Source organism: Mustela putorius, unplaced genomic scaffold (genome assembly GCF_011764305.1).
Source record: "Mustela putorius furo isolate JIRA1106 unplaced genomic scaffold, ASM1176430v1.1 tig00003854_pilon_pilon_pilon, whole genome shotgun sequence".
NCBI classification, from domain to species: Eukaryota; Metazoa; Chordata; class Mammalia; order Carnivora; family Mustelidae; genus Mustela; species Mustela putorius.
This window is the reverse complement of record NW_025422006.1, coordinates 6849033-6873764: the sequence shown is the minus strand read 5'-3', so window position 1 is coordinate 6873764 and position 24732 is coordinate 6849033. Positions and strand designations below refer to the sequence as shown.

General features: G+C 39.8%; 1 protein-coding gene and 1 non-coding gene across 2 annotated transcripts in view; both read right to left on the bottom strand.

Moving 5' to 3' along the window:
- PGM5 (phosphoglucomutase 5) overlaps positions 1–24732 on the bottom strand; it is a 198694-nt gene that overhangs the window by 95402 nt on the left and 78560 nt on the right. The gene's annotated exons all lie outside the window — the stretch shown is intronic.
- LOC123387541 lies at positions 17494–17635 on the bottom strand. The gene has a single exon (XR_006601984.1). It is a non-coding gene; the product is annotated as a U4 spliceosomal RNA (small nuclear RNA).

The following is a 24732-nucleotide window of genomic DNA, read 5'->3' as shown; positions in this document are numbered from 1 at the left end:
TCATTGCCACCACTGGAACCCAAACCCCTGGTTTTCAATTACCAGACTATAGACTGCAAAACTCACGTACTGAGAGATTAAACAGTTCATTCAAAATGCCATGAGCCAATAAAGTGGCAGGGCAGGAATTCGGGCCTGGACCTGCCTGATTCCAGAATCCACTCTCTCTACAATGAATTATGCCAAGACATTCTTCAGGGCCCCTAAGGATCCTTCTGGATCCTTCTGGATGTGTTTGGCCTATAAAGAAAATCCGTTCATAAAGCAGACTGTATTAGAGCAGCAGGGATCATTGAAATACTTGCTGCAAAGAGCAAAACTATAGGTCTCTTCTGGCAGTAATAGTAATAATCACAACAGCTAACATTTAGTAAGCATTTACTATGTGTCAAGTAGTGTGCTATGCACATTAAAGTGAATTTGATCCCATTTATGTTCCCCATTTTTGGAGGAAGACTTTGGGGCTCAGAGAGCTTATGTAACTTGTCCATGATCTCAGAGCAAGGAAGGGAGAGCCCTGTGGTTCAAAGCCAGCTCTCTCTGGACTCGAGACCTCCCATGGTACCAAGCCAAACCTTACAGCCAGACGAGACACATCTGGAATCTTCAGGAGACCATGGTCACCTTGCTGCCACCATCGTAACCATTTATAACCAGGAGGGGGCTGAGCAAGTGAATGTCAAGTTGCGGTGAGGTTCTCACGGCAAGTCAGAAGGCCAAGTTGTAGGATGGGCTTTTAGCGAAAAAACTGAGATGCCAACAGCTCCCGGCAGCAAGGGCCGTCCTGAGGCTTCCTCCCTCGAGCTGGGCGCCAGCATCCCCCTGTGATTTATGCTTCCAAGTGACACACAGCTTGCAGGCACCGAGTCTGCAGTAGCGAAGAAAATGGATGGGCTGCCTGGGGATGTTTTCCCTGCACGCACCATGTTCCCTTAAAAGGCCTCGAGTGTATATACAGTTCTGACATGCCGGCAAAACCCCATCCCGGCGGGGCCTCTCATCCCCTTATATGGTCAAGTATGACAACAGCACCCTCCCTGCTAATTTATGAAGCACGGGAGTGGAGGAATGTCTATCAGGAGATGTGGGGATGTTTCACCAGCGAGAGGGAGACAAACCTCTTCTCACTGGCAAAGGACGTACAAGACCTAATGGAACAGAACGCATACTTGCTGAGGGTTGCTTTTTTTTTTTTAAACTCTGAAGAATAAACACTTTTGTTCCTCTCTCAGCTCTCAACAAGTCTTGAAGCCAAAAGAATATGCAGAGCCCCACCCCCCATGTATCGGAGAAAAAGAACAGCAAAGCAAGACTTAAAACATGTAGTTTATGCCTCATGCAGTTCTCCCTCCTAGCCTGGCCTTTGTTTCCCTGCTACACACGCACACACATGCACGCGCACACACACATGCACGCACAGACACACATACACACACACACACACTGGGCGTACACACAACCAATGAAGCATCTGAGAAGAAAGGACAATTTCCTTTGAAACACAACACAGAAATAGGACAGAGGACCAGTCAGCTACAATGAGTTCCTATCTCTTATCTATCAAAGGACTTAGCCATGTTGTTAGAAGCCAAGATCAAGGTTTTCCTATCCAATCTCCATCCTAAGCCTGGAACCACCAAAGACAAGACGGTGTATCAGACTGGAATGTAGAGAAAAGTGCTTTATACACCATAAATCATATGGTGCCCACGGGTAAGCACTATGGTAAGGTCCTCCCAGAATGGTTGTTTCTTGGATATATCCAAGGATAATTTATGTCACTATTTAAACTATGTTGGCCCTTGCTGTAATTCCCCATCATTGGGTCAGGACTCTGAATCTATTGAGAGCGCATGCTGGTCCAAATGCCTGACTTCTATCCAGCCTCAGAATGCCAAAGAATGCTTGAGCATCTGCTATAGGTTTTAATGGCACATTGTACAAGCTGGTAAAAAAAGAGTCAGGCTCTTATCACATAAACACATATCCTTCACCATCTACAAACTGCATGTGTTCATGGAGCACCCTGACTGAAACCAAGTACTTTTTTTTAAAAGTATTTTATTTATTTATTTGACAGAGAGAGACAGCAAGAGAGGGAACACAAGCAGGGGAGTGGAAGAGAGAGAAGCAGGCTTCCTGATGCAGGACTCGATCCCAGGACCCTGGGATCATGATCTGAGCCAAAGGCTGATGCTTAACGACTGAGCCACCCAGGTGCCCCTGAAACCAAGTACTTTAAAAAAGCAGTTAAGACGAATTCAGAGATGGAGACAAACCATGAGAGACTGTTAACTCTAAGAAACAAACTGAGGGTTGCTGGAGGGGAGGTGGGCAAGGGGATGGGGTAACTGGATGATGGGCATTAAGAAGGGTATTTGATGTAACGAGCACTGGGTGTCACACACAACCGATGAATCACCAAACTCCACCTCTGAAACTAAGAACACACTACATGTTAATTAATTGAATTTAAATTTTAAAAATAATAATAAAATTAAAAAAAAATAGAAGAAAGAAAGAAAGAAAAAGAAAAAGAAAAAGAAAAATGCACTTGGAGATTCCCAGGTAGAAAGCACAGTACAGGTAACAACACTCCAGAAAACAGTGGGCCACACCTCCCTGTAGGTCACTCCCCAAAGGAGATGTATTTAACAAGAAGGTGTAGCCCAGAGGGTCAACTTCTTAGAGCAGAAATTTAGGAATCACACACTGCCGATACCAAGTACATGTCCTCCCCTGAGAATGTTCTATTTAAGATCCTCATAATAAGGAAAGCCGTCGATTTATACGCGGCATCTCTCTACCCCACAACGTCGTCATGTGGCCGCATCTGAGACAGAAAGAGTGAGCAGGGGGCAGATGATCCAAGAGCCCAGGGTTTTTGTGTCTCATACCTGGGCAAGCAAGCCCCTGGCCTCCCTGGCTTCCACTGTCTCCCCAGCATCCCCACACTGTCTACTGGGCTGAAGAGGGGGCTTTTAGGAGCACGCCAGTTGCGTGACATCCCACATTTTTAGGTACCTGCAGCTTCCACTGGGGCAGTTCCCTTTCTGAGAACCAAACAGCAGATAAGCAAGTCTATAGGCTGGACCACCTGCATCAGAACTACCTGGCCATTTTGCTTGAAATACAGATTCCTGGGCTCCCTTTGGCATAACTGAACCCAAATCTCTGGGGATAGAGCCATGGAATCTGCATTTTTTAACAAGGACATCTCCACCTGCCCAACCCCTGTTAAGATTCCCAGGCACATTTGAGATCAGTGCTATGAACACTCAAAAAAAAAAAAAAAATTCCTGTTGAACACAATCTTATACCCAACTAAAAAACACAATCTCAAAGTATACTTCTCCTGAGATTCGTAGCAAAAGGGATTTTCGGGAACAGTTAGTCCAACCACTTTATTCTTTAAATAAACAAAGCAGAGCTCTTGGGAACTGACTTGCCCTGGGGTCTTACTGCCAGCTGACAGCGCGGCCCTCTGGGGGCTGACCCTCTGGTTCTGGGTCAGTCCCTGGGCTCTGCCATCACAGCCAACACCTCCCCCTGCAAACAGCCCCCCCCACCCTCTCTGCACCACGCCCATGCTCATCTACACATTCTCCAGGCGAGATCAGGACACTGTTGTTTCTCACTGTCTAATATCCAGCCCCTTTTCAAGGAAATAGAATTTGCTTTTGCGGAACTGCACCCTTCTCCACCGCATGTCACACAAGGTGATCCCTGCTTCTCGGGCCGAAGAGCAAGCATATGATTGAACACAGATGGGGACAATGGATGGAGTTTCTTTCTTGATCCAGAGGGCAACTGTCTGAAGAGATTGCCCACATGTAATTCCTGCCACCCAGGTTCCTATTATTTTTGAGACTAGCTTTTCCTTTGGTTCTGAGAATGACCCCCTTATCCTTCCAGTGCATTCTTTTTCAGTAACCTAAAATGGGTCTTTTTACTTAGATGCCAAGGACCCTACTTGACTTCTGCTTCCTTAACCCCAAACCATAAATGTGTAAGTGCTGGGTTCAATTCAAGAGAAAGGGAAGTTGGGGTGAAATGTCTCCTTTTTAAAAACTGAGGCGCCTGGGTGGCTCAGTGGGTTAAGCCGCTGCCTTCGGCTCAGGTCATGATCTCAGGGTCCTGGGATCGAGTCCCGCATCGGGCTCTCTGCTCAGCAGGGAGCCTGCTTGGAGTGATTTCTCTCTGTCAAATTAATAAATAAAATCTTAAAAAAAAAAAAAAATAAAAAATAAAAAATAAAAACTGAGAGTTTGTGTGACCTTGCAGTGAGGTGGGTGGAGGGTACGTTCCTGGAAACGCAGTCTCCATCAATACCCACCACTCTACTCCTTCCCAAAAGCCAAGTATTTTGCTTTTGATCCCCAAACACCTCATCCCCAAACTAAAAGGCTTAAGATACTATCTGGGCAGCTGAAAACAGAAATACTCATGAACCCACAACTGCAAAGTGATCCAATGACGCTTCTAAGTAGTGTATGCAATCTCAAGGTCCAGTGCCAAGAAGTTATTGGGCTCACCACATCTGCACAAGTAGACAGATTCCCCTCCTTGTCAGTCTGGGTTTTATCTTTAATGTCCTCTCCCCAGGGCAGCCCTATGGTCCCTGACATGCGGTACATCTGTCTGTAATTTCCACATAATAGGAGCAAGCCTCAGTTCTTGTAAAGCCACGAGTGCCATTAAGAGGTCTTTTTGCCAAAACACATATGACTCTTTTGTTACAAAGCTATACAAATATTTGTGTTTTCTGTTTGACTTGGCAGCAGTGCAAAATTTCAAGCTCTCTACTGCTCTTGCTTTGAAACCATTGCTTGTCTCCTGCTGCAGGTTATTTACTGGTTATGGTGCTTCTTCAAAATAAGTTCTAACTTTTTGGAGGGGAGCTCCAGAACTCTGTTGCTTAAGAGGCCCACCAGTGAGCGTTTGCTCCAGAGAAGTGGTATACAACCCAGACAGCACGTTAACACGAAGGGTGAAAACTTTAGAAATGTATTTTAATTTTTTTTAAACCTACAATAAAATGGGACTTTGGAGTGTGTTCTGTTCTATGAATTTTCATATACATATAAATTCATGTGAACTAGCTTCACAGTCAGGAGACAGAACATTTCCATCACCCTCAAGAAACTCTCTCACAAAGGCACATTGGTCCCCCACTCCCAGCCCCTGGTCACCACCGCTCTGGTTTCTTTTCTAGAGTTTTGTCCTCTTGAGTACCATATAAATGGAATGCCACGGTATATGACATTTTAGGTCAGGTGCCCTTCACTCGGAATAATCACTTGAGATTCATCCAAGTTGTTGTGGATATCACTAGTCCCAGTTTATGGTCAAGTAGTATTTCGTGGCATACATATCACACATAATAACAAATAATAAATATTCACATATTTATCTATTCACCTGTTGAAGGACACTGGGTGTTTCCGATTTGGGCAATGTTATGAATAAAGCTGTTATAATTATCTGTGTCCAGGTTTTTGTGTGAACATAATGCTTTATTCTCTAGGGCAAATGTATAGGAGTGGGATTACAGAATCACGTGCTAATAATCTACTTAATAAGCAACTGACAACCTGTTTTCCAGGGTGGACGTGCATCCCATTTTGCATTCCTACCAGCAGTATGTAAGATGCTCCAAATGATATACATCTCTGTCATCACTTGGGATCAGTATTTGTTATTTTAGCCATTCTCATTGTTACGTAGTCATATCCCATTCTAGTTTCAGTTTGCATCTCCTAAAAGCTAATGATGTGGAGTATCTTTTCATGTGCTTATCTGACACCCATAAATCCTCTCTAGATCTCATTCTTTTTTTTTTTTAAAGATTTTATTTATTTATTTGACAGAGGGAGATCACAAGTAGGCAGAGAGGCAGGCAGAGAGAGAGAGGAGGAAGCAGGCTCCCCACTGAGCAGAGAGCCCGATGTGGGACTCGATCCCAGGACCCTGAGATCATGACCTGAGCCGAAGGCAGTGGCTTAACCCACTGAGCCACCCAGGCGCCCTCTAGATCTCATTCTTAACTGTTTTGACAGTTCCAACTCTTCCAATATGCTGAAAAAATTATTGTTTCTCCTATGAATTACTTTAACACTTTGGTCAAAAATTAGCTGGCCCTATTTATTCATGTCAATGTCTAGATTCTCTATTCTGTTTCATTGATCTCTATGTCCATCCTTTAGCCAATGCCTTTTGCTTTCTGCTAATTAAACAATGTGACTCTCCCAGCTTTATCTTCTTTACTTGTTCTAGCTCCTTCTTTCCATAAAAATTTTAAAGTCGATCTGTCTATATCTACCAAAGTCTTGTAGAAATGTTTACTGGAAATGCATTAAATCTATGGATCACTCGTAATCAGAAGATAAGTGACACCTTTGCTACACTGAATCTTCCAATCCATGGAAACAGGGTATATCCCTTAATTTTCATATTTTTTAACAATGTTTTCAGAATATAGATTCTATATATTTTATTATGTTTATAGCCAAATTTTTCACTTTTTTTCACAACTGTAAATAATATTGCTTTTTCTCATTTCAGTTTTCAACTAAACACTGATGGCATACAGAAATATAATTGGTGGGGCATCTGGGTGGCTCAGTTGGTTAAGCAAGTGCCTCCAGGTCAGGTCATGATCTCAGGGTCCTGGGATCAAGTCCTACATTGGGATCCATGCTCAGCAGGAAATTTGCTTCTCCCTCTCCCTTTGCTTCTACCCTTGGATGGTGAGCTCACGTGCGTGCACTCTCTCTCTCTCTCAAATAAATTTTAAAAATCTTAAAAGAAAAAAAAAGAAATATAATTGGTGTTCAAGTGTTCAGTTTGTATTCTCCGATTTTCCTTTCTTAGCTTTAGGACTTTTTTGGGGCATTCCTCAGGATTTTCTATGTAGACAATCATATCATCTGTGAATAAAAATGGCCTTCTTTCTTTTTTTCACTCTATATGCCTTTTAATTCCTTTTCACACCTTATCATTTTGGCAGTTACTCCCAGTATGATGTTGAATAGTAGTAGTGAGAGTAGACAAACTTCTCGTGTTCCTGATCATAAGGGGAAACATTCAGTGTTTCACCACTAAAAATAATTTTAGCTGATCTTTTTTTGTAGAAGCCCTTTATAGACCAAAGAACTAGTTTAAATAGATGACTTTCCATCAAATGATTATCAGTCTCAGTTGATATGAGTGTGTGGTTTGTCTTCTTTAAACTGCTAATAGAGTGGATTGCCTTGATTGGTTTGTGAATATTAAACCAGTCTCACATTCTCAGGATAAACCCCAGATTTTTCTTTCTATATATTGTTGGATTTGTTACGTTAATATTTTGTTAAGGATTTTATATATATATATATATATGTTAGTAAAGGATAGTGATCTCTATCTTTCTCTTCTTGTGCCATATTTGTCTGGTTTTAGTGTCAGAATAATTCTGGCCTCATAAAATAAGTTTAGAAGTATTTCACCCTTTTCTGTTTTCTGGAAGAGACTATGAAGAATTTATTGGCTATTTGGAAAAAATCATCAGTGTATCTGTCTGCACTTACAAGTTTATTTTGGGGGAGGATTTAAACTACAGATTCAATTTCTTTAGGAGCCATAAAATATTCAAGTTATCTATTTAATTTTGGTGAGTGTTGATAATTTGTTTTTTGAGGTCTCAATCATCTCAACTAAGTTGTTGAACTTATTCACGAAGAGTAGTTTGTATCATCCCTTTAATGTCTGTAAGCTCGGTAGTGATATTTTCCTCCCTGATATTCATGATTTGTGTATTTCTTTTTCTCTTTGTCGATCTTGCTATATTATCGGTTTTATTCATCTTTCAAATAACTAGCTTTTGGTTTATTGATTTTTCTTCTTGTTCTACTGTTTTCAATATCACTGATTTTATTGGGATCTTTATTTCTTTCCTTCTTGCTTTGTATTTACTTGGCTATCTTTTCTTCTAGTTTCTTGCAGTGCAAGAAACTGTCTTCTTTTTTAATGTAAGCATTTGCTGCTACAATTTCCCCCCTCAGTACTGCTTTATCTGCATTCCACAATTTTTTATGAGTTGTATTTTCATTTTCATTTCGTTCAAAACATTTTTTAATTTTCCTTGGAAGTTTCTTTTTGACACATAGATTACTTAGAAGAATGTTGTTTAATTTCCAAGTGTTTAGAGATTTTTTTTCTGCTATTTTTCTGTAATCAATTTTTTTTTTATTTTTTTTTCATTTATAGTTTGTCAAAGAGAGCGAGGAGAGAGCGAGTACATATTTTGGCAGAGTTTTGCAATTCTTTTACACTTCGTTGGTTTTGTTTTAATGGCCCAGAATAGGATTTTTAGTCTAATTTGGTCTGGGAATATTTTCCAATTCTTGCACTTTTGAAAAGGCCCAGGATATTTATGTTCCCTGCACTTGAAAAGAATATATATTGTGCTGATGATTAGAGTGTTCTATAAATGTCAATTTGATCCAGTTGAAAGATAATTTTCTTCAGTATTTCCATACCCTTGCTGATTTTCTGTCTAATCTGTCTTTGTCTGTTGTTCAAGTTTCTGAGAGATTAACGATCTCTCCAACTAGAATTCTAGATTTCTGTTTCTCCTTTCTGTTCTATCCATTGTTGTTTCATGTACTTTGAAGTTTCATTATTAGGAGCATATACATTTAGGATTGTGATGACTTTTTAGTAAATTAAGCCAACAAAATTTCGGTTTTCAAAGACTTTGCAGTATGGTTGAGTTTTCAAAGTCTATGTATACAGTTTGGGGTCAGATGTACGTTATGCTCAGCTAAAGAATGAGTCCAGTAGTTCATAGATAACTCTAATAATTTCCCCTGAATCCATCCTCTCTTTTGATTCCCTGCGGTTGTTCTAGTACCCTGACAAAAAAGTTGGAGTCTTATTACTCTATTCGGTCATATGCTTCCCATGCCTGTCCCTGTTCCCGTGAGGAGAGAGAGCCAAGTGGTGGGAAGACGGGGGGAGGGAGAGAAGCAGTGATGCTTTTCCCGACTCTCTCAGAACCACTTCCGGTTTGGGGTTCCTGCCAGCCATCTTACTCCACTACCACTGCTACCCCAGGACTGCTTCAGAACTATGGTACAACAGATGAAGAAAAGAAAGGAAAAAAGGAGAAAAGAAAAATGGGAAATTTCCTCACATTCTGTCTCTAAACTAGAGAAATTCTCCTGGAATTCTACCCATGCTGGTGTTGACTTCTAGGTTTCATTCAGATTGCACTGAGGTCAAGCTGGACAACAGCAAAAACACAGAAATGGTAAACTTACCACTACTTTGATGAGGCTTAGAGTCCTGGTCTTCTTCCCCAATCCACTACTATCGGCTTTTCAAAGTCCTCAAATAGCTGTTCTGTGACTCCTGCCCAGGTCTTATAGCTGGCGTTCTTTTTAAGGCATATCATTTCATGGAACTTGCTAAGCTTCCTGTTCCCTACATATAATATCTTTCATCACAGCCTCTTCTTTCAGTAAGAACCAGAGTAGATGAAACAAGGGGAGGAAACTAGTAAAAGAGAGAAAAATCTCAAAAATAATCATGAATTTCTGTTGCCAAGAATTTTTAATTTGCAGGTTACTGAAGAGTATGTGGCACATCTCATTGGACTTTAATTTCAAAGAGACGTGACCTGACGGGGCTAAGGAAGTGAAATGTATGCTATAAACATTTTCATATACAAGACAGTTCTTTTTTTTTTTTTTTAGATTTATTTATTTATTTATTTATTTATTTGATAGACAGAGAGCACAAGTAGGCAGAAAGGCAGGCAGAGAGGCAGGCAGAGAGAGAGGGGGAAGCAGGCCCCCCGCTGAGCAGAGAGCCCGATGCGGGGCTCCATCCCAGGACCCTGAGATCATGACCTGAGCTGAAGGCAGAGGCTTAAACCGCTGAGCCACCCAGGCGCCCCAACAAGACAGTTCTTAATTATTATCAATAATACCATATTTTAATTTTAGTGATGAAACTCATTAATACAGATGGAATTTCATTTAATTCACACTTGGTTCCAAACTGGTTCACTTAACTCGTGATAGCATACTGCTATCAGAGTTAAACACCTGAATGTGTCTGGAAATACATCATACATGACCCTGAAGTCACGTAAGTACGGATCTGAATACCAGCCCCTTAAGTTACTAGAATATGACCTTAAGCCTTGGTTTCTTCCCAGTTAATGATGCAAGTTTTTAACCTAGCTTTTCCAGTTGCAAGGAACATAGTCTTGACTCAAATTATCTCAAATATACAGTGGGATATTGCAGGATGAAGTAGTTTGTAAGGATATATTTGAGAATGAGAACACAGAAATTTCAACCTTGAGGCCAAGGCCTAAAAGAAATCTAGGGGAACACGGAACAACCAGGCTTCAGAACCATATGTTGTTCAGAATCCAAGGAGGGTATATAGTCTGTCATGGCTGGTTATCTCTCTTTCTCATTGACTTACTCACCTTCTATTTAATATGCACATTTAAACTTGACTTTGTAGGCTCTCCTTTCTCATTACTCTTACTTACATGTAACTTCTAATCAATAATGATGACAAATGGCCCCCCCAGTTTCCTTCTACCTCAGGACCTACAATCTTCTGCTCCTGCTCAAGGAGGATTCTTACATATTGAAATGACTAAATTCAAGATTATTAAAAAGCATCTGATAATGTTGGTATTCCCTGATTGTGAAGAGTTTTTTGCTCTATTTCAAAGGATAATGACCAGTCTGTGAATAGGCCACACTGAGCTGGTTGTCCATTCTTGGGCAAATCTATTAGGGCTCACGTTCATTTATAAAAATCAAATTACTACTGTTCTTTGGCATGTAAGTCATAATAACTTATTTGGATGTGTACTCACCCTGATTGGGATCCAATATCACAGAAGGATAAAAATTCTAACACCAAGTTTTGTACCTCAGCTAAGTAGCAAGGTATTTATATATATAATCTTTATATATCTATAATCTATATAATCTTTTATATAGTAGGTCTAAAAGTAATCTACCAATGCATATTCTAAACCGTCTCAACATTGGTTTGAATAGATTTCAGATTTGCACTTCAATATTTTCTATGTTGAACCAGGATTGTTTCCTTAAGAGACTCATAAGAGCTGGTAAATACTATATTTTATAGAGGATGGTTCCAGACATCTACAGGCACATTCAGCTAAGCAAATAAACAGTATAATCCTTATTACTCTATGTTTCTCCTTCTTTTGGCTCTGGGTCTTTAGTAAGCAGAAGGATGAAAGAAACCAAACCAACATCTCTCCCAAACTCTTTATTTTATCTGTGCATTTGATTTATCCAAGGTTCAGTGAGGAAAACATAGGCTTTACATGAAAGATCACTACCACGTGAGTGCTATATCTAACTTGGAACTTGATTAAACCAAATCTGCACATTGGCCAACAAGTCAAACGTGCCCTATGCAAGTACTGGGGAATGTTTCAGGGCACACATAAACACACAGGCATCAAACCAATTTGAACTGGACAAATAAAATCTGGCCCAAATGCAAGCTTGTTCAGCAGTGTCTCTCAGTTCTCAAAAAGCCCTAAGAGAAAAATTTACAGTTTAAATGTCTCAAAAGAATCTTCCATAGGGAGTGAGTGGATTTGTTTATTAATCAAAGCTCAATCAGGAGAATTTAATTTGTTGCTGGCCATCTTTAGAAGAGCAGATTTTTATACTGCTTTGGAACAGCCCTAAATAATCCCCTGAAACTGGGCAACATTAATTTGTAAATGTAAGATTCCTGGTCCATTGGAACTCAGAGATTGTCATACTCTGCCCTCGCTGCACAGGACAATCCTTACACCATCATGTGGAGAGTGAAAAGCTGGAAGTAACACATCCAGCAATAGGGGAATTACTGAGTCTAAGAGTCTATCATCACGCAATGAGATAAACAGTTGTTAAAAGGAATACAATATACTTCAATATTCTGACATGGATATTCATGACAAGTCTAAAGTGAAAAAAAAGAAGAAATTTAAAAATCAAAGTGAGTATGACCACATTTTTTGTTTGTCTAAAAACACAATCTAAAACTCTGCATGTATGTAATGTTTGAAAGGCCACAGACCACTGTTAATAGTGGTTATATAGAGAGAAAGGGATTTTTTTAAAAACAAAAGCATCACAACAAAAAGACCCCATCAAGAATAATAAAATAACCCATGCAGGATGCCAATAACCTGAGGCAACATGCACGCAAGAAAGGTTCCTGGGCTGCAAAGAGCTGACACGTGAGCAACGTGGGAGCTCCCAGGGGAGCACTGGATGGGGAGGCTCTGGGTTTGGAGCGATCCCCAGCAGCCACCACCACCCCTCCACTCTTTGATGCGGAAAATGATATTCTCCCCATCTTACAAAAAATGCTGTTCAAACCCAATTTTCATTCTCCCTAGCACTTCCTTTCCAACCACTGCCTCTTTTAGCTATTCCTAGAGGGAAATTCTGGAAAACCACAGCAACATCCTAGAAAATCCACCTCCTCATAAGTGGAATAGGCTTAGACTCTTCATTGTACATTTTGACCCTCTATCTGCTATAATTCTAGAAGCATATTGTTAAGTGTATTACCTGAGGTTTTTTCCAAGTGCACATTCCAATGCCATGGGCTCGAGAACTATGGATGGGTTGCCTCTTTTGGAAAGCTTACCCTAAGCTAAGTAGAGCAAGAACTTTAATAGCTGCATTAAATCCTTGGGTTCTTTTTTAAAAATGCTTTTGAGACACAGACAAAATTTATTATTGAGTATTCCTGGTTTCACTACGAACACTTGAGCCCTCTGCTCCCCAGCAAAGATAATATTGTCCCCGCCTGCTCGGTGTCTCCTCTTTGCCCACCCTCTAAAGGGATATTTTGTCTCTTGCCAACTTAATTGCTGCATTCCTCTGGACTGACCCCAATCGGTGAAAGAAGAGTGGAGAGCACTGGGGAGTAGTGGAAGAGAGAAAGTGGAAAAGAAAAGCTCCAGGAGGGCTTCAGCAATGAGAAAGTAGCAGGGTAATAAGAATCTTAGGCAAGATGGCTAAGATCTGTATATTGATCCCTTTTAATGTGTTCCTAGAACTGCAAGCAAAATTAAGAACCACTCTTTTTTTAATAGGGTAGTTCTAGGTCTTTTTTTAAATTTTTTTTATTTTCAGCGTAACAGTTGACTGTTTTTGCACCACACCCAGTGCTCCATGCAATCCGTGCCCTCTCTAATACCCACCACCTGGTTCCCCCAACCTCCCACCCCCCCCGCCCCTTCAAAACCCTCAGATTGTTTTTCAGAGTCCATAGTCTCTCATGGACTTTTCATTTGCTTTTTGTTGCTTCTTTGAATGTCACACTGCCCTGACACCTGGTCACATAAGGACAAAATTTCTTGAAGCTCTAATATATTCTAGGAGAAGAGGCAGGTATGATACACATAAAATTGTCTTTAAAAGAGCCAAGCTGAGGATCAATATGAAAACAGCAGATCTGAATAACACTATAGACCAAATGGACCTAACAGATATATACAGAGTATTCGATCCAACAGCAATAGAATACATAGTATTTTCGAGCACACACAAGACATTTTCCAAGACAGATCATGTAAGGCCACAATACAGGTCCAAGCAAATGTAAGAAGACAGAAATTATATCAAGTATATTTTCAACAGTGATACGGAATTATAAATGAGTAAAAGAAAGGAAGCTGGAACATTCTTAAATATATGAAAATTAAACACACTTTTGAACAACCACTAGAACAAAGACTAAATCAAAATAAAAATTTTAAAATGTCTTGAGACAAACAAAAATAGAAACAAAGCATAACAAAAGTTATGGGGGGTAAAAGAGCATTTCTAAGAGGAAAGTATATAGTTATAAATGCACACACTAAGAAAGAAGAAAGCTCTCAATTAAACAGCTTAACATTATGCCTCAAGGAACCAGATAAAGAAGAGCAAATGATGCCCAAAGTTAGCAGAAGGAGGGAAATAATAAAGATTAACGCAGAAATAACTGAAATAGACAACAGGAAAACAATAGAAAAGATGAGCAAAACTAAGAGTTGGTTCCTTGAACACATAAACAAAATTGACAAGCCTTTAGCTAGACTCACCAAGAAAGGAAGAGAGAGGACTCAAATAAATAAAATCAGAAATGAAAGAAGAGACATTACAACTGATACCACAGAAATACAAAGGATCGTAAGAAGCTACTGTGAACAACTTTATGCCAGCGAATTGGACAACTTAGGAGAAATGGAAAGACTCCTAGAAACACACAACCTACTGAGACTGAATCATGACAATACAAAAAAATGTGACTAGACCAACAAGTAAGACGTTTGACTCACTAATCAAAAGCCTCTCAGCAAAGAAAGCCCAGGATCAAATGATTTCAACTGGTGAATTCCACCAAATATTTAAAGAAGAACTAATACCAATCTTTGTCAAACTCTTCCAAAAAACTAAATAGAAGGGAACACTTCCAAGCACATTTTATGAGGCAAACAGTGCCCTGATGCCAAAGCTAGATAAGGACACTACAAGAAATAAAAGCTCAGACCAATATCTCCAATTAATACAGATTAAAAATCCCCAACAAAATGCTAGCAACCCAAATTCAACAACATATTGAAAGGATCATAAACCCTGATCAACTGGGACTCATCCCTGGGATGCAAAGATACCTCAATATATGCAAATGAATCAATATAATAACATCACACTAGTATAATGAAATGATAAAAATAATATGAACATCTCAAAAGATATAGAAAAAGAATTTGGCAAAACCCAACATCCTTTCATGATAAAAACTCTTAACAAAGTGGGTATTCAAGAAATATAGCTCAACAAAATAAAGATCATATATGAAAAGCCACAGTTACTATCACACTCAATAGTGAACGGTTGAAAACTTCTGCTCTAAGATCAGGAATATGACAAAGGTGCCTACCCTCACCACTCCTCTTCAACAGAATATTGGAAGTCTCAGCCAGAGCAATCAGGCAAGAAAAGGAAACAAAAGACATCCAAATAAAAAAGGAAGAAGTAAAATTGTCTCTACAGATTAACATGATCTTATATACAGGAAACCCTGAAGACAAAAAAAAAAAAAAAAAAAAAAAAAAAAAAAAACTTTAATCCAAAAAACTATTAAAACTAATCAACGAATTCAGTAAAACTGCAGTATATAAGATTAACATACAAAAATCAGTTGTGTTTCTATACATTAACAACAAACTATTTGAATATAAAGAAAATTATTCCATTTATAATAGCATCAAAAAGAATGAAATTCTTAGAAGCAAATTTAACCAAGCAAGTAAAAACTGTAAGTACACTGAAAGCTATTAAACACTGATGAAGAAAATTGAAGAAGACACAAATAAACAGAAAGATACTCCATGATCATAAACCTGAAAATTAACATTGTTAAAATATCCATACAACCCAATACCCAATATTCAATGAAATCCCTGTCAAAATTCCAAAAGAATTTTTCAAAGGAATAGAAAACAATCATAAAACTCTTACAGAACCACAAAATACCCTGAAGAGCCAAATAAACTTTGGGGGTAGGGGGTGGGGGGAGAAGGGAGCCACAAAGATGGATGCATCACACTTCCTGATTTCAAAGTATATTACAAAGTTATAGTAAACAAAACAGTATGGAACTGGCATAAAAATAGACACATAGACAAAATGAACAGAAGCAAGAGGCCCAGAAATGAACCCATGCGTATATGGTCAACTAATACATGGTCAACAAGGGAGTCAAAAATACTCGACAGGGAAAAGACAATCCCCTCAACAAATGGTGTTGGGAAAATTAGAAATTTACATGCAAAAGTATGAAACTGGATGCCTGTCTTAAAACACTCACAAAAATTCACTTGAAATAGAAGACTCAAAACCATAAAACTCCTAGAAGAAAACACAAGGACAATATTCCTTTATATTGGTCCTGGCAATTATTTTTTTTTTTTTTTGGCTATGATACCAAGAGCATAAACAACACAAGCAAAAATAAACAAATGGAAATATAACAAATGAAGCCACTCCTGCACAGCAAACAAACCAAAACAAAAAACAACAACAACAAACCACAATTAAAATGGAAATGGAACCTACAGAATGAAAGAAAATGCTTGCAAACTATGTATCTGGTAATATATTAAAATCCAAAATATGGGGTGCCTGGGTGGCTCAGTGGGTTAAGCCTCTGCCTTTGGCTCAGGTCATGATCTCAGGGTCCTGGGATCGAGTCCTGCATCGGGCTCTCTGCTCAGTGGGGAGCCTGCTTCCTCCTCTCCCTCTCTCTCTCTCTCTGCCTACTTGTGATCTCTCTCTGTCAAATAAATAAATAAATTCTTTTTAAAAATCAATAAAATCCAAAATACATAAGGAACTCAGAAAACTCAATACCAAAAGAACTAGCCCCATTAAGAAAATGAGTAAAGGTCCCAAACAGACATTTTTTTCAAAGAAGTTACATAAATACCAACAGGTACATGAAAAGCTGTTTGACAAACCCCACTAATCATCAGGAAAATACAAATCAAAACTACAATGAGATATTACCTTGCGTCTGGTAGAACAACGGTTATCAAAAAGACCAGAGATAAAAGGTGCTGGCAAGGATGTGGAGAAAAGGGAGCCCTTGTACTCTGTTGGTAGGAAGGTAAACTGGTGCAACTACCATGGAAAACAGCATAGGGATTCCTCAAACAATTAAAAATAGAAATACCAAGTGATCCAGCAATTTTGCTTCTGGGTATTAATCAGAAGGAAATGAATCACTATCTTGAAGAGATATCTGCACTCCTATGTTCACTGCAGCGCTGCTTACAGTAGCCAAGACATGGGAACGATCTAAGAGTCTAATGACAGATGAAATGTCAAGAAAACACATGCAGACATGCATGCACACACACACACACACACACACACACACACACACACACTGGAATATTAGTGAATCATAAAAAAATAGGAAACCCTGCCTGTTGCAACAAGATGGATGAAACTTGAGGGTGTTATGCTGAGTGAAGCAAGACACAGGAAGAGAAATATGATATGATCTCACTTACATGAATCTTAAAATAACTGAACTCATAGAAGCAGATAGATTGGTGATTGCCAGGGTGGGGGGGAATGGGGGAAGGTGGTCAAAGGGTACAAACATCTCAGTTACACGTTCTGAGGATGGAAGGTACAGCATCGTGACTATGGTAGTGATATTATATTGTATATTAGGAAGTTGCCAAGTGGACAGATCTTAAAAGTTCTCACTGCACACACAAAAAGTGGTGTTGAGGTGACGGGTGTGCTAACCTTACTGTGGTCATCACTTCTCAAAATACATGGATATGAAATCATCACATTTGTACCTGAAGCCTGCACAATGTTACATGTGCACTATATCCCTATAAATCTGGAGGGAAAAGAGAGCCATGGTATAAAATTTATTGCTAAAAACAATATATTGAGAAAGTATACATTTTGATGCATACATGCAAATTCTGGTTGACTACTCGAATTTCCATTAGCAATAATCACGTCTCAGATAAACTTCATTGGTTATGCCACTGCCTCTGCACAAAGCAGAGTTACTCTAAGTTCAAAAGACAAATTAAATACAAAGAAATAATTAAATGAGAAAGTAATCTTCTGATTAGAAAGAACGATTGTCTCAAAGTTTTCAAACTTTCTGGCTATCTTTATTTTTGATCATAAAAGTAACGAGATATGGAGGACCCAAGTACATACATTTCTAGGTATGGGAAAGGAAATCTGAGATTTCCCCAATAACCAGAAAGTTGGGGCACCCGAGTGGCTCAGTCAGTTGAGCACCTGACTCTTGACTTTGGCTCAGGTCATGATCTTAGGGTCATGAGCTCAAGCCCCCAAACAGGCTCTGCAATGGCATGGAACCTGCTTAAGATTCTCTTTCCTTCTCCCCCTTCCTTAACTCCTTCTCTCTCTCTAATTTGAGAAGAAAAAAAAAGATAACAACAGAAGTTCTTCAATTGGGTTTTGCCTCTCAAAGAAAGCCCAATGCTATTAAGAGAATAAAACCAACAATAACCAACCCAGATTAAGTGTTCCTCCTCCCAGCAACAAAAACACTGAGTGGTTTAGATCACTGGTGTTCTTTGTGTAACAGGATTGCGGGGGTTCACATCCATACCTGGCTCTCGTTCAAAGGATGGGTGTGGAAAACAGGATAAAAAGAAATTGTCTTAAATTGGAACAGTGTAGATTATCTCTAAGATTTTAAACAGTGACAGCTATTAAACTCTGGGATAGAGGCCTGAGAAAAACTGTGGCCTGTTGTTCTCCAGATGTAGGGACAACCAGAATGCGTGCTCTTTAATCCAAGACACTGTAAGTCATAGGAACCAATGAAAAATTGTACCTGGAGGACATTTCTCACCACCTAATGCACTATTCATTCCAAAATCCACTGTTTCTTTTGACTTTAAAAAGACTGACAAAGACCACTGTGGGGCAGTGGATTTTGTCTTATGTGGGATATGAGAACAACAGATACTGCTTGAAGGGAGAGTATTAACTGGAAGTTTGGATTAACTCTCTGATACGTTTAAGAATTCTGTGTTAGTGGGAAGGCTAGTTAAGTGTCACTACTGCTTTAGAAACTTATTTGATATTCTGGTTGGCTGGCTGAGTAGTTGGTTGGTTGGTTGGTTGGTTGACTGTTTTTAACATGTGCTTGTATTTACTGCTCTAGAAATGGAAAAAAAAAACCCACAATGTCACACAATCGGCCTACATTTAGTTTAATTAGAGCTCCGTCTCTCATTAGAGGCAGAGAATTAATATTTTCTTGAGATCCTTAAGGTAATAAAGGTAAATAAACCTGATTGGAAGCTTACTATGTGCAAAGAATGCATTAGAGTATTAACTTCACATGAAACTTACAAGGCTGGTGGAGTCCTTATAATAGTATAATTACTGGAGCAGACACTGAAATGTTCCACCCATGTATCTTGGACCAAAAGAAGAACTGAAAGCAAGATAATTTCCATCTTCATTTTGTAGATGAAGAAAGCAAAAGACGGAAAGTTAGATTTGCCCAAGACCGCACAACCAGTATGTAACAGAGCTGGTATCTGAACCCAGCACCGCACCACAGACACCACCCTCCCCGTAATGTAGTCATGATGTAATGGGGTGCACTCTTCAAAACATAAATACTCATAGAAATTCCATAAGTTTCGGGTGCCTGGGTGGCTCTGGGCTAAGCCTCTGCCTTTAGCTCAGGTCATGATCTCAGGGTCCTGGGATCAAGTCCTGCATTGGGCTCTCTGCTCAGCAGAGAGCCTGCTTCCCCCTCTCTCTCTGCCTGCTGCTCTGCCTACTTGCAATCTTGGTCAAATAAATAAATAAAATCTGAAAGAAAGAAAGAAAGAAAGAAAGAAAGAAAGAAAGAAAGAAAGAAAGAAAGAAAAAGAAAGAAATTCCATAAGTTTCCTTGGATGTATATGCCTGTGCCTGTGAGATTACAGAACATGAAAGATAGTGCTAGCAACTTCCAGAGGAAACTGGGTCTCCTGCCGTTGATCTGAATGCACGTTAGAAGCCAGCATTTAAAAATGAGAAGCATGGAGCAGAGTTTCCTCTCACAGGCGCGCTTGGAAATCCTAATTCTGTGCAGAATCACTAACTCCAGATATATATTTCCATACTCCTGACAAGTTATTAGCTTGCAGCTGAAACGGAAGACGTGAACTTGGCTTGGGGGAAATGGGGAATTAGCATGCCTGCGCAAAAGCCAGTCAACAGAGGCAAAGTAAAAATTACACACAGGCATTTTCTAAATAGGAGCTGAAATGGAAAAGTTTGAAAGAATTTGCTCATCAGCATAAATTTGGGATCATGAAACCAGCTACAGGGGGCCAAAATAAATTGAACACTGACCGAAACTCTTAACTATATAGGCACATGTGGAATTAGGACCAATAACGCATAAAAAACACAACTGAGCCAGATCCATCTCCCAGATGACATTTAAAACTCGTGGATCGTTGACACTCTGTCTAAAACACAGAAGAACGCCTTAGTCCCCAAGATGGTCACTGATTAAGAGACCATCTTGGGCAGATAATATTTTTATGATCAAATAATAATAATTAATAAATGTTAACAAATTGGTTTCATCTCTTGGTAGGTTCAAGTGCCTTTATTTTTACTCAACTATACAGATAAATGCTCTGCAATGCACACAAAAAGGTGTATGATTTTTTTTTTAGCCAAATCTGGGGTGTCCTTTAACAGAACACTGTAAAAGGAAAGCCATAGCTTTCTAACTCATAGAGTGAACTCCAAGTCATTGCTCAATAGCATGATGGCCCACATAAGGCAATCTGGGGTCTGAAAAACTTGTTGGGGTTCTCTGAGGGTTTCCACAGAAAACAACGTTAATTAGAATTTTGGATCAGAGCTGCCCTCTTTGACAGTTTCTGCCCTCAGACTTCAAGCTTAGCCAGCACTCTGAGAGGCTTCATAGTACACCCAAGGTTGGCTTTCCAGCCTTCAATAAATTATATAAACTCCCAAGGAATGAGTTGCAAAACAACCCAGAGTTTGAAGCCAAGGAAAACTTTTCAGAACTATTTTCTCAGCTCCTAGTCTCCTTATCAAAGTTGTGCAGCAAGAGGTAAGGAGGGAACATACAACGTTTAGACTCGGATTCATTCATACACAAGTGCAAACCTCCAAACTCTGATCTTTCCTGAATTGGACCCAGCATCCCTGCCCACAGCAGGTGGCCTTATGATGCTGAAGAGGATCAAACAGGGATTTTCTGCTCCAGAGGGGATCTGGAAGCCCTCCCTACCCCTGCTGTGTCAAGGAACTCTGTTTTCACATCCTGGCTCTTACAAAACAATCTGGATTTCTTTGACATGGGATATGGTTAACCCAACAGCACAGTAGATGGTCCTTCTGTCATCCTAGCCTCTGTTACATGATCTTGGTTACAGAATGACAGGTATTAGAGGGTAGATGATTAAAATATCTGACCAGAGTGGGCCCGCCCTGAAATCACATTACATGGGTCAAGCTGGCTTCACCCTTTAACTCCAGACTGAAGACCAGATTGAGAACCAAAGTCTTCCCTCCCACTGGGGACCTGGCTCTCAGGGCACTGAGACCAGCTGTGCTGCATCTGCCTCTTTGTCTCCAGCTCAAGGACCGGTGCTTGGCATTTTTAGTAACTCTTTGACGCATGAAGCCCTGGCGAGTCAGGTATGTAAGGAGCCTGTCTTGTTCTAGCCATCCATTCAGTTTATTCGCACTGAACGACCACTCACTGAGACTGTATAACAGGCCAGGCCACATGAGGGTGCAAAGGTGATTAGGACAGTCCTGCCGCAGAGGACCCTGCAGTCTAGGGGGAGGCTTCGTAGCTGAGTGGTTTCGATAGAGCGTGAAGATGGGAATATGGCCACCAAATGCAGATTTCTGAATCCTGCTGGATGCCTTTAAGAAGACATTTAGGCATTCTGTGACATTCTAGGAAAGTTACCAAAGGGAGGGGTTTTTGGATGAAGGGGGAAAGCTCAAAAAAACAGGATAGATAAAAAATGTTCATTCACTTTGACTGCATAATCTCTCCTCTGGAACTCATCCCAGAGAAATTTGTCCAAAAAAAAAAAAAAAAAAAAGAAGTCTAAACGTACAAAGACATTTTTCAGTGTATTATTATAATAGGGAACAACTGTAAACCATTTAAATGTCCATCACTGGGGGAAAGCTACTAAATTATAGCACAACCATAATATTAGATGGAAAAAGTAGAACACAGATTCGAATGAGGTACTGAGATTGGAACCATATATACATGAACAAAGATCAGAAAGGAGCTAAAAATAATTGTATGTATATGTAAGGAATCGGAAGGTTACAAGGTTCTTTCACATATTTTCTTCCTGGGAACTTAAAACAACTCTGGGAAATAAGTATGATAATAGGACAATGAAGACACTTTTTTTTTTTTTTTTTTTAAAGCACGAGGAATGGAGATTTGGGAGAATAAGTGACTTGTCCAAGGTCAGAGAAGAAAATGCAAACCCAAGAAAGACATCTAATCTCAAATTCTTTCTTTTCATTGTACTACTCTGTTTTTGGAGAATGAAAATAGCTGTAGGTTACGGCAGATGAAATTTTCCTAGTTCTTAATCCTCAATATGTAACTTTAAATATTTTTAAATGTTTTCACTAGTAAACCTTAATTTTAAAAATACAGCTCAAGTAGGATAGAGAGATTTTACATGGCAAACAAAAATAACCTTTGCTGCAAACCAAAGTGTTGGTTTTTGTTTTGTTTGTGTGTGTGTTTCTCTAAAACAGAAAATCAAGAAAATGTGAATCCTAGTCGGTTTGCAATGCAAATTCACTTTGATCCCCATTATAGAAAGCCATTTTAGACATCCCTTGTCACATTTTGTGCCCTTGGTTTACTGTCCGGTAAAAGTTAAAACTGTGTTTTGGGGCAGCTGGGAGGCTCAGTGGGTTAAGCCCCTGCCTTCAGCTCAGGGTATAATCTCACAGGGTCCTGGGATCTAGCTCTGCATCTGCTTTCTGCTCAGTGGGGAGCCAGCCTCTCTGCCTACTTGTGATCTCTCTTGGTCAAATAAATAAATAAAATCGTTAAAAAAAATGTGTTTTAATTTATTAATCAATAAAAAATCGGTAAGGTGTTACCATACTGTTTGACCTTTGAACACAATTGCTTCAAGTGGTTTTCTTCCCGCATGCCAAGCAGATAAATATTTAATCTGAATGTCCAACCCTAAGCTATTCAGGATGAAAGGTATTTCTAAAATGTAGGTGTCATAACTCCAAAAGAGGACTATGCTTACGATAGTATTTGATCCAACCCCAATATTCTCTGAGAGTTTTCTCCTGATTTTTTTCTCTCTGCTACACATATTAAGAAATACAATAACAGTGTATATTTGCAAAAGGCCATGTCTGCTTTCTCTAAGATAAACAACGGAAACCCCCTACCACTCCCCATGATCACTTTGAAATCTCCATTACTCTAAACTTCACCTCTCTCTCCCCCTTTCATGGTGGATTGGAGTGTTACATCATCACCAGCCAGATGGGACCCTTTGGCCATGAGCCTTGCCTGCCATCTTTTGAAAACAATTCTGCTGCTTCGGTGTTTCTATCATGTCATCAAGGGGGATGCCTCTTTTGCCTTCCTCTGGTTCTCTTTTATTCCCACTGCTAGAGAAGTTTTGATAATTCCTGTTTGTTACTAGTCCTTTTGCCTACCAAAGGACAGAAAATAAGACTGAGGTTACCTACACTAGAAAGAGCTCAGAGATAAACCCTAAGGAAAGATCCACTATAATTCTTGAATTATTTCTTTGGGTTTTTAAAATAATTTTTTTATTATGTTATGTTAGTCAATTATTCCTTTAGAACAAGAAACTTCACTTTTTTAATGAACAGCAAACAAATAGCCAGACACTTGCATAAAATTTGCCTTGCTAGATACGTGTTTTTAATCACATGATTGTATTAACTTCAGATAAGGAGGAAGAAAGTCAATTTTGAACACCAGAAGACGGGTCTGAGCAGGGATTGTAACTTGAAGTAGTATCAGATTTGGAGAGGATCTTTAAAATCAAGTAAGTTCAACCTCCCTCCTAATATAAAATCTCTTCCGTAAAATCTACGACAATGGAACCGACGGTCTTCTCTAAGTTTCTGAGCTTCCTTCTCAAGAATGCCCATTTAATGCCTTTGCAGAGCAATATTAACAGTTAAAAATTCTCTTATTTTGAATCAAATTTTCTCTCTCTCAATCTTCTACTTGCATGCACCCTCTGACTAAATACAGAATAAACCCACTGCTTCTCTGTTTGACAGCTTGGACTAAGATTTGGTTCCCAAGGAACCCTAGTGGTCTAAGACATGTTAACAGGTGTCCCTGGGTTGGGGGTTCTTTGTGCAAACAGCTTGAGGAAAGACAGCATTCTATAGCCCTCAATTGGAGAATCACAGCAACCAGTTCCAGACTGAAAAATTTTAAAGGAAAACTCTCTTAATTTCATCCCTCTTCAAACTGATTTTGTCTGTGGAGCCCCTCCACCTTGTTTTGGAATACCAAGAACATTCCTCACAGTGTTCTGAGAAACACTGTGGGAAACACGACACGGAGTCTTTTCTAGCCTTGACCTTCAGGTCTTGTCAACAGGTCTGCACAGGAAAAATCTCCAGACACTTCCCCATCCCTGTTCATCACGAGGTCAGGAGAACCTGCAGGGTGAGCGTGGGAGGGTGAGAGAGAGAAGACCAGCTCTGACACGAAGTTAGAAGAGAAACGGCCACAGACCGTGTCTGATTCTGATTTTGTTGAGAGACATGACATCAGCATGGGTTCGAAAGGAAAACTCGGCCTGCGGAAATTCAGCCAAGGCGTCCCCATCCAGGCTCCTTCTGGGTCCCTATGGTGGTCCTGGTTCCCAGTCCTGACCCTGCTCTCATCCCACGCACGGAGACAAGACAGGCGGCGCGCGCACCTGCTCTCCTCCTACTCAGACGCTGGGTGGTGTGGCAAGCGGTCTCTTGTTTTCATGGAATGCTCAGGGGTCTCTAAGGACCTCAGAGGAGAGAGAGAGAGACAGAAATAGAGAAATGGCCTGCCTGAAAGTCCCCACCGAGC